Source organism: Tetrao urogallus (genome assembly GCF_951394365.1).
Source record: "Tetrao urogallus genome assembly, chromosome: 1".
Lineage (NCBI taxonomy): Eukaryota > Metazoa > Chordata > Aves > Galliformes > Phasianidae > Tetrao > Tetrao urogallus.
In genome coordinates this window covers 22349774-22360143 of record NC_136813.1, presented here as the reverse complement: position 1 = coordinate 22360143, position 10370 = coordinate 22349774, and the positions used below count along the sequence as shown (strand labels likewise).

The following is a 10370-nucleotide window of genomic DNA, read 5'->3' as shown; positions in this document are numbered from 1 at the left end:
CCTTTTCTTTCTATCACTATTCTAAGACTGTTCCATATGTCAGATTCTTATGTTCTGTTTCAGACTCTCATGTCTCATGTGACATAATTCATTTGGCACAGCTGAGATGTTGCTGAAGACCCTCCTGTGCACCAGGACCTGACCAACCTCAGCGCCTGCTGTGACCTACTCCACAACTACACAGTCTGAGACCAGATAGATATCAACCTGCAGAGCTGCCATCCGGCAAGTTCTGGACAAAACACAAGACCAATTGCCTTATTCGGGACAAACTTTATCAAATTAGAGTTAACCCTAGACTAAGTTCTTGCTCCAGCAAAGATGTGCAACTTCAGTTTCACCACTGTAACCATGAGGTGATCTTGCCATGCATGTTTGTGTTGTGTGTACGGTTACACAGTGAGAGTGGGATTTCCTAGCTATTTGTTTTTGTGAAAAAATGCATGATGATTACAGAAGTAGACAATTGTTGGCCAAGTGTCTTTCACTTGTACGTTCATGATCAAGATGTATCCAAAACCAGTAGGGACCCTTACCTTCTTTGTTTTTGATGCCTGTCAGTAAAGGAGGAGAAGTGTGCAAGCAGGTTTAACTTAGCCTTACTTAAATGGATATTATCAGCATAATCGCTAGCCTGGCTATTGCAAAAACCATGTGTAGCCTCAATATATGGCTTCCTGGTCAGAAGTGCTTCTTTCAGGTTATAGATGAGCATTAAGCAAGGATAAAAAAGCAGCAGGTTGCTTTGCTACCTGCAGTAGACAGTAGTTACAGACAGTAATTTTGTGCTGAGAAAACGTGGCTGTTGTGATGTTTACTGCTGATCTGAAAGATGTTGCTTGTTTCAACATGCTGAAATGAATTTCTAAATTCTAATGTGCTTTTAAAATAAGTCGTTGTGTTATGAACTCCTGTCACAGCTTAGAGATAGTATAACAATAGCACAGAACACAGCAGAAGATAAATGATCCGCTCCTGTGGTGCAAGCCAACAGCTGCCAGAGTGCCAGAGCCAGTCCCTGTCCTTACCTCTGCATTCATTAGTGTCCTGAGGGATGCTTCTTCGCCTTATCTCTTCTCTTCTAGTGAGTCTCCATTTTTCAACAGGAGAGAGGTGTATGCAAGCCATAAAGGAGATGGCTCGCATCTGGAGAATAGGAGGCCAGATAATGATATATGTGTGGGCAGTAGAGCACAAGCAGAGATTCGAAAAGCAAGATGTCTTTGTTCCTTGGAGTCCTTCACCTCCTTCTTGCTCCTCAGGTCCTCCTGGTGCGCAAGGAATACACAAATCAATTTTCAGGAGGACATACAGCTGGCTTTGAACCAGTCCTGCCTTAAGTGGGATAGGGCTTGAGAGGCTCACAGAAAAGTACAAAGCTCATCCTGCAGAGGGGAGAAAAGCTGTCATGCACGGTGACAGATAAATCTCTGAGATGGTGTCTCAGGATCACTTCACTCAGTATTCAATTTGATTGATCGAGAAGAGCTATTACAACACTCAGTTGAATGAATTAAACAGGAAAAAGAAAGCTGAAATAAAAAAACAGAGTGTGGCTTTCTGAAACACATATCCAACTTTTTTCTACACTGAAACCTAAGTTTTGAAAATGCAGCAGCTTTTGAAGTGCTTGTTAAAGTTGTGCTGCCCACGTCACATCGATCCAAGGCTGTCAGAATTTGCTATTCAGAATTAGGGCAAGCAACTACACAGCTCCCTATGGCTGCAGATACTATTCATGATTGCAGCAGAGGGGTGATCTGATTTTGTATCAGAAAGAATTAGCTGTCAGACAGCAACTTAAAATAGATGATCACCAAAACAAGGAGCTTGCACAAACCTCAGGATAGGCCACTCTGCAGAAAGAGCACGATGTGTGCAGCCTGACCACACACAGCAGGCAGCAGTGATGCCCTCATGAGACTTGGCTGAGATATCACCATGTTTCTAAAGAAGGGATTTTGGCTGAGCTGATAGAACATCACCCTCCCTAGCTATTATTCATTCATACATTGACCATGCAAATTTGTGTGTGATTGCAGAAAATAATGAAGTGTGGAAGATCTGGGGAAACATCTCAATTGAAATGCACAATGAGCACTTCAGGGTTTTCTGCCTTTTGAAAGCTCAGTGCCTTTGAAAATCCTTCCTAAAGCTTTTTATAGCCCTGGGTTTGTTTTGGAGGAGAGGGGGGAGTATGAGGAGGAGTCTGGTTTGAAATTCCCAGGTTCTGTAACTTTTCTTCTTTGATTTTGTTCTTAAAATACATTTCTATTGAAATATTTTTCCTAGTGTTATTACCTCTGACTGAGCACATTTTAGCACACTGATCCCCTTTAAAAAACAGCTGCCAGCTGTGTTTTACTGCTTTAAAATAGGTAAAATACATTTGGAAGTGGATTGCTGGATTATTTTTTATGTGTGCATTAAAAGTCTTTGTTACCCATTGTATAATCAAGATGCTATAATTGCAATATAGTTGTTTAATCAACAGATATCAAGATGTTGTAATCACAATATAATCGAGAGAATCAAGCAAGGTAGACAATGATCACAAAGAGAATAAGCGGAAGAGCTTACCCTTCGGCTGAGCTCACCAGAAGACACCAAGAGAGGGGATCTCCAGAAGAGATCCTTCCCCTCTGGTAGCCAGCTCTTAAATAGGTCTAGGAGGGGTGGAGCCTGGCTCCACCCCTTCCGGCAGCACAGGTGAATTGCCTTCACCTGTGCTCCTCTGGCTGACTCATGGCTCGCCTCAGGTGATTAATCAGAGGTTCAGGCCGTGACTCAGCAGTTCCCATACACCCATTTATAACTACATCATCATTCACATCAGCTTGTTCTGGCAAAATTTACTGTACTCTGACACTTGTTGTAACATACCACGGGAAGTAATTGAAAGATGGACTATTTTATTGCAGGTCTCTTTGTCATCTTATATAAAACTTCTGGCTATACCAGGTAGGCAGTCTTTTACAGGAATTACTGGATGTGTAGGGCCCTTGTGACAGGGACAGTAACTCATGACACTGCCATAGTAGAGGTCTTTTTCATTGCCTCATAACCATCACAGTCAACAAAGCAGATAAATATTTGCCTCCATATATGTCACTGCATGAAACCCTCTAAAAACAGATTTAAGAGTGAACTCTACATGTATGTTTGAGCTTGAATTGCTATCCCCCTGCCAGCAAAAACAGGAGTTAGAAGGATTTAATAACCCATTCAAATCTGTAGAATAAAAGAACATAGCTAGAAAACTGGCCCACTGACCATTGGTCTACTGAGAACAGGTTTGTTAAAACCAGCATGAAGTAACAATGCTTTTATGTATAGGTCTGCCTTTCGCAGTGAAGTTCAGATTCATTATCTGATTTTTAAAGATGAAGAAACAGACGTCATTAAAGTTGCTTAAGGTAATGTGAACCAAATATTTGAAATAAAAAAGAATTCCAAGTGACATCGCTGCTTTGCTAATGATTATTTACATCAGGGATATTTGTTGATAATTCTACTTTCTGCCCTGGTTTATGTGGATTTGTGAATCAGCAAGTCAGTGATCAAACCTGTTTTATGGGAAGTATGCCCCTGTATATTATTTATGGGCCTGTCAGTAGCAGATCATGTCATCTTTTTAAGAATAGCATGAGACCGCACAGTAATGAGAGGTTTTTTAATGCAGCTTTAATTCAGTTTGGATGTAATATCTGTAATCACATTTCTGCTACTTCCTCCCATGGAGTTCACATTGGCTGTATCATACATCTTGTGTTTTCAGGTGGGGAAGCTGGAGGAGCTAATCAGCATCCTCCATCAGTAATCACTGCTTCTGTGGTGTTCTGTTTTTACCCCTAAGAGTAAGCATCATTGTGCAAGTGAAAGTTTCTCAGTCACAAAACACTGGTGCCATTCTGATCTGACTAGGCCGTTGCCTTCAGTTCACGCCTTTTTCCATGCCAAAGAGGACTTGATAACGTTTTACTATTTTTTTAATGCAGCTTCAGGTTGTGCTAAACAACAGGAACAGCACATTGCAGGTCTGAGCTTCTGTGTCGTGTCCTTTCCTGCTGTTCAACAGGTTCCTAACCCAGAGCACACACCAGCAAAATACATTTGATCATTGCTGCCAGTCCCTGTCCTCAAGCACACCTGGTGTTTATTTGTTCTGGAAATCAACCCAATTATTTTAACTGATCCTCACTATTCCCTTTTGAAGGGTTTTGCTGGCTCCAGTATTCACTGAACAAGTGGAGCTCAATGACTTCAGCTCACGACACTACCAGATTTCTCCTAATTCTGATACCCCAGGTCTTCTTGATCCAGGCCAGGTACTTCTACAGTAGAGCCATATCACCTTGAGCTAATGGGTACATGAGGAAAATGTTGGCCTTTGGCTGAATGGGAACTCTTCCAACTGCTCTCCTAAGCAGAGATTAGTCTTCATTTACCTTCCTCTTGTAATCTTTGCTTTTCTGAGCTAGATTTTAAAACTGAAGGGTACAATTTTTCCAGCCATGTTTAGGCCTCAGGCTTGCTCTGTGCTCTGAATTGCCTGCAGCATTAACAGCAAGAAATATATCCTTTAGGGGATGAATCCTGAAACATGCCTTGAGTAAATGCTGGAGTTAGAGAGCTCGTGTTCTGCTCCTGCTCTTCTCTGTCTATTGCTGACAGGAGGAGTTTGGAGAAGAACTTAGCCTCAGACTTGGATGCTTCAGTTAGGAAAGATGAATCCTATGTAGGATCTAAGAATGGAAAAGAGGAACGTGAACCACAGTAAAGCCAGACATATTCTTCCCCAGACACCTTTTGGCAAAGCACTGCCATCTATATCTCTATTTTGCAGAAAATGTCACTGTTAAGTAGGAAAAAAGACAAGAAGCAGCAACTTAGCTTTCATGGTTTTGGCTGGGATAGAGATAATTTTCTTCCCAGTAGCTGGTAGGGGGCCATGTTTTGGTTTTAGGATGAGAATTACGTTGATAACACAGTGATGCTTAGGTATTGCTGAGCAGGGCTTACAGAGCCAAGGACATTTCAGCTCCTCACACTGCCCTGCCAGTCAGAAGTGAGGGGCACAAGGAGCTGGGAGGAGACTGAACCAGCACAGAGCATCTCAGTTCTGAACTCAGCTGCCTGCTGGGTTAAGCCACAACACCAACTCAGCTCTTCTGAGTTGTGAGGATACTTCTTTAGAGCATCTGCCACACCAAAGCTTATGTCCATTCACCTGCCCAAGGGACACTCAACAAGTCTTAACACCATCTTTGATCTACCAATGATTTTCACCTTTACAGATAAAGCCAATGCCTCCTTGCTCCTTCTGATTTGCTGCTCCCTAAAAAACTTCCAAGTGTGGGAGATTTCTCAATTTTCTCCACATACATTCCATATGATGATCCTAATATCTTCCGTGGACCCCTTGGAAACCATCCATATACACACTGGGATCCATGAGTACACCCTGGGGTCCTCAGTTCTGTGCTCTCATGTTAAGCACTGTCACATTGTGTTTAATGCAGATGCCGTGAAGCTGGCACGGTGGCTGCAGCCAGTGATGCGCACATCCCTAGAGCTAAGAAACTGTGAGCAAGCACTGTTTATCTTCCTCTGGCATAAACAGGTTCGATGAGGATGAGCCTATCATAAAAGACTTCTGCCCACTGGGTAAATGTCTTTTCTCTAATTGTCTGCTAATTGGCTAAGAGCTAATCCCACTTATTATCAAGATTCTTTCTCCAGAGAAAACTCAGCCAAGAGCTTCATAAATCCTTTTCCCTCATCCTTCTCAATTTTAAAAGCTATTCCAGTATCATTTGGTGGCTATCACCTAAGGAGGTGTTCCATTTGAGTTAATCAGCTCCTGCAAGGTTATATATGATATCCAAAAGTGCGTTAGTCAGCATCTTAATTTCTGTCTTAATTAGTGTTTGCTGGACTAAAATTGTCATTTACCATAGGCATTTATACTGACCTCTCAAATTACGATCACCCATTAAATTAAATATGGAAGAAACCCATTGGGTCACTCATTCTTTTCACCAAAGCGCATTATTCGCGATGTGTGGCAGGGAACTCAAGTGTAGAATATGATTAAGAACACTGCAGCTAACTCGTCTCTGAAATGTAAATACAATTAATGAGTGTACCTGTCCTCCTCTGGCTTGCCCTTGTCTGCTTCATCCTTCTGACTTCTTTGTTTGGGTTTTTGATTTCCTTGCCTGCCTCCCCACTCAAGATTGTAAACAATGTTTTGCAAAAGAATTCCCAGTGACTAAAATTACTGGAAATATTTCATAGATTTCTCAGAATGTTTTTTGCACTTTAATATACCTTTAACATCTAATTGTGACCAGGACTGTGCTGTGTCCCTTTCATAATTTGGCACCACAAATAATTTCATGTGAACATGGTAAACGCAGTATTGAAAGTTGAACATCAGTTGGCTCGTGGTGAAAGTCTATATTTGCAACATCAAGCTGTAGTACAGCCACATCCATTCATTGGGTGTCACAGACTTCCAAATTACAGCAGGTACACTAGGAAATTGAAAACATGCTTGGGAAGCACTGACTGTGCCATGGCAGGAGGCCCTGACACTGCTGGATGAAAAACAGAGAGCTTTGTTGCACGCAGCAGCCTGGAGCTCTGGGGAGGAGGAAGATAAATACTGGGGATACCTGAAGATACTGTGTTTTAGGGCAGGGATAGGGGGGTGTTCCAGCACCTCCACACAGGGAAATGCACACAGGCCAGTGGCACCAGTTTGATTTGGACAACAAAAGCAGCAGTAAAGACCTTCAGCCTTCTTTCACTTGTGTTATCTTATGTCTGACTCATACTTGAGTCCCCACTAAAACACTATCTAAAACTCAAATAATTGATACCATTTTTTCCTCGCTCAAGAGATTCTGAAACAGATTATATCATTTCTTCCAGAAGTTCAACACACACTGTACACAAACATAGAAGAAAAATCTGTTATAAGCATGATTAATAGCTAACTGGCTCATTTTTCAGGTAAGAAAATCATCCACTGCTTTAAATATATATATATATACCAAATGTGTTAGGCTTGGTTGTCCTAATTAGTTTGGACAGAAAATTATTTCAATTTCGATGTTTTGATGACAAAAAAAAAACAACTGAGTCAATTCTTCAATATATTGAAGTTAATGGCAAACTCCTTGATCATGTTGCAAAGCGAATCCAATTCCTGACACATAACTCAGATGACATACCATTTACTGATTAGTCTGCAGGGCACATGGATAGTAAAGGCTGATTCCTTTTGCATGCCTATATACTTGCTTTCCTTCCCTCCACATGAAAAAATAAAGAAGCACTGAATCTAGTTGAATCTACCTGCCTGTGGCAGAGGAATTGGAGATCTTTGAGGTCTCTTCCAACCCAACCATTCTGCAGTTCTGTGATTTCAATAACTAGAAGAACATTTCACTGTCATCTTCAGACAACTTTTATTTAGTGGGCTACAATTTGGGTTTTGTTTCGGATCATTGACTGAAATCCAATGCAATAAATCCATATAGCACTAATTGTAAGTGCAGGCACAAAGCATTAAGCAAGGATTAAAGACTGCTCAGGCATACCAGAGTTCTTTCCAACAAGACAAATTGCAGTTATTATTTTATATCAATGAACTGTAATAATCTTGAATTCCCTGCACTAATAGGGAAATTTGTGATAATGAACTTTTATTTATCTTACCTACTTGCAGAGAAAGTTTAACTAAAGTGGTTACCATCTTTGGTTTCTTGATCTTTTTGATAAAACAAACCTTTCACCTCTGACTTCCTGTGCTGGCAATGAAGCTGACTCCTATGCAACCTCTTAGGCTGTGCAGAGTTGAAGTCCCACCTGGATAGAAGCAGTTTTCAGTTCTCATTTTGAACTAACGGGAGGTGATGATGGATGAAAGCAAGGCTAATCCTCTCAGCACACTACTCAGAAGCAACTCTAAGCAGATCTCAAAAGGTGAAATCAGCCAAAGAAACATCACCTACAAGTCCTGTGCTATTCAGTTTAGTAGTCTTTCTGACTGCCTCTCCTGCTAGGTGTGAAGCAGGAGTGCACTGCTCAGCATACATTGTCATGAAGAGAGCTGCTGTGCATTTACACAAATACAGGAGGCAGAAATACCCACACCAAGATGCTTCCTCACCCCACAAAGGTTCTGCTTCTGTGGTAGACATACTAGGCTACCACGTGATAGCGCCGTAAGTGGAAAAACCAGCAGAAGTCTCCATTTTTTCCTGGTAACCATCTGCTCATACAGTCCCATCGACCCCACTTGCTGATACACAGGCTCTGCAGGGCAGCAGTGCCAAACCTGCTGGAGTTCAAGGAGCACTTGAACAACACTCACAGATATAGGGTCTGGATTTTGGGTGGTGCTGCATGGAGCCAGAAGTTGGATTTGATGATCCTCGTCTTTCCCTTCCAAATCACGCTATTCAGTTTTGATGACTACCTCTAAGCACATTGAAAAATTTTTGTGTTGAAGAATTCTACCACTTACTAGCAGTCCTGGAAACAAATGCACTTCTTCTCATATAGGCACTGTAGGAGACATGTGTAGACTTATGAGATTCTGTGCCTGCATACTTAAGTTTGCGTGTTCCAGGCCACGGCACATGAAGAAGCAGGATCAACAGAAAGAAACAGCAGCTTCCTGAAACAGCATCAGCCATTTGCTCCACTACTGATCATTACCCTTTTTCTTCCCCATCCTTGATTACTCATCCCAGGTGAGGTAGAGCACAACAAAAATGAAACCACTCAAGTAGATGAAGCACAGCCACAGCCATGTTGGGATTTTAAACTTCTGCATTGAGCAGGTGAGGTCCTTTGTAGCAACAATCCACTGTCTCCAACTGACACATTTTCTCTCTCTTCTCTGTGTGAATACTGATCCTGTTTAATTTATGAGAATGAGTCACAGAGCAGGATGTTAAGCTACAGATGATACAATTTCAAAACACATGAACAGATAAATGATGAAGAACAGAACTCAAAGAAAGCAGGATGGGAATAGAGAGGCAGGTTCACTAAGTTTTCCAAGTCATTATGCCTTTCATATCCTTTCATACCCTTTCCACAGACAATGCATTAAAAGTAGAAGCTAGCAAATATTTGTACATGGTGTCACTTAGCCTTATCATGACTTCCTTGAGTTACAGCAGGCAATAAGGAAGTGATGGTTGGTTTTGAAAATGGGTGCAGACTGGCCTCCTGAAAGAGCAGGCAATTAGTACACGTTGTAATTACACCCCCTTTCCCAGTCCAATGCTCTCTCACGTAAAATAGTTGAGCGTTTATCTCCACAATTATTGATTCTGCTAATTTACTTCAGAATTAACAGAATGAGTTTTCTGGGATCTCTAGGATTCTCACAGTGCTGTAGATTTGTGGCACAAGAGTAAAGACCAAGTCCATCCTCCAGACTTTCTCAGTCACAAAACCAGTTCATTATAAAGCACGCTAGCACTGAACGGGAAGGTAAAATGTGTATTAACAGAACACACATAAATGCTCAAGCTTCTAAAGACTATGAATGAGGAGAGGTGATTAGGAATTTCCATATAATATTTTTTCCAAGTATCTAGCAGTTGTCTAATCAGACAAGTGAAAATGACAAAAAAAAGCATTAATTTAGTCAATAGTAAGGAACCCACAGTACATAGAAATAACATGTGAAAGACCTGCAGAACAAATTGATGTGGCTTCCTTTACTTTGATGTTTCCCTGAAGACTTATACTAGGGAGTATTGCCCCACTTTTCTGAAAGACAGTTTACATCAAAGTAAATGAATGCATATACCTGGTTTAAGAGTTTAAGGTAATCACCTACATGGCATAGAACACTAATTTAGCATTTAATCTGTTGTTCACATTCTTTTCTTTCACATCTTAAGAAGATATACTTGTTAAAATTTGAAACCTTACCACTGATTACCAGTCAAAGGAATTATCTTTACCTGAGCAGTTATGTGTGTTAGAACTAACACGAAAGTGTCAGCTGGCTTGTGGTCTTAATTTATACGGGCATGTTCCTTTTAAAGTTTGATGCTGCCCAACTGATTTACAAGCAAGACAGAAGTATTACTCATCTAATTTCAACACAACTGCTTACAAATGAGAGTCAGAAAACATTGTGTCACCACATCACTGACAACATTGTGGCTAAAACAAAGAAACAAAACAAGCAAACAATGAGATATATGAGTAGGCAAAATGTATACATGTTCAAACAGCCATTTACAACATGGATATATGTCTTACTAACAGCTCCGGCCCTGAACAATTAAAAAAAAAAAAAAACAAACAAAAAGCATGTCCTCTTTTATTAA

General features: G+C 40.9%; 1 pseudogene across 1 annotated transcript; it reads left to right on the top strand.

Annotated features, from left to right (window-relative positions):
• Nucleotides 1–507: 507 nt before the first annotated feature.
• LOC306945352 lies at nucleotides 508–2140 on the top strand (annotated as a pseudogene). The gene is made up of 2 exons: nucleotides 508–522; nucleotides 1487–2140. The product of its transcript is annotated as an uncharacterized misc_RNA (transcript).
• The last annotated feature ends 8230 nt before the right edge of the window (nucleotides 2141–10370 follow it).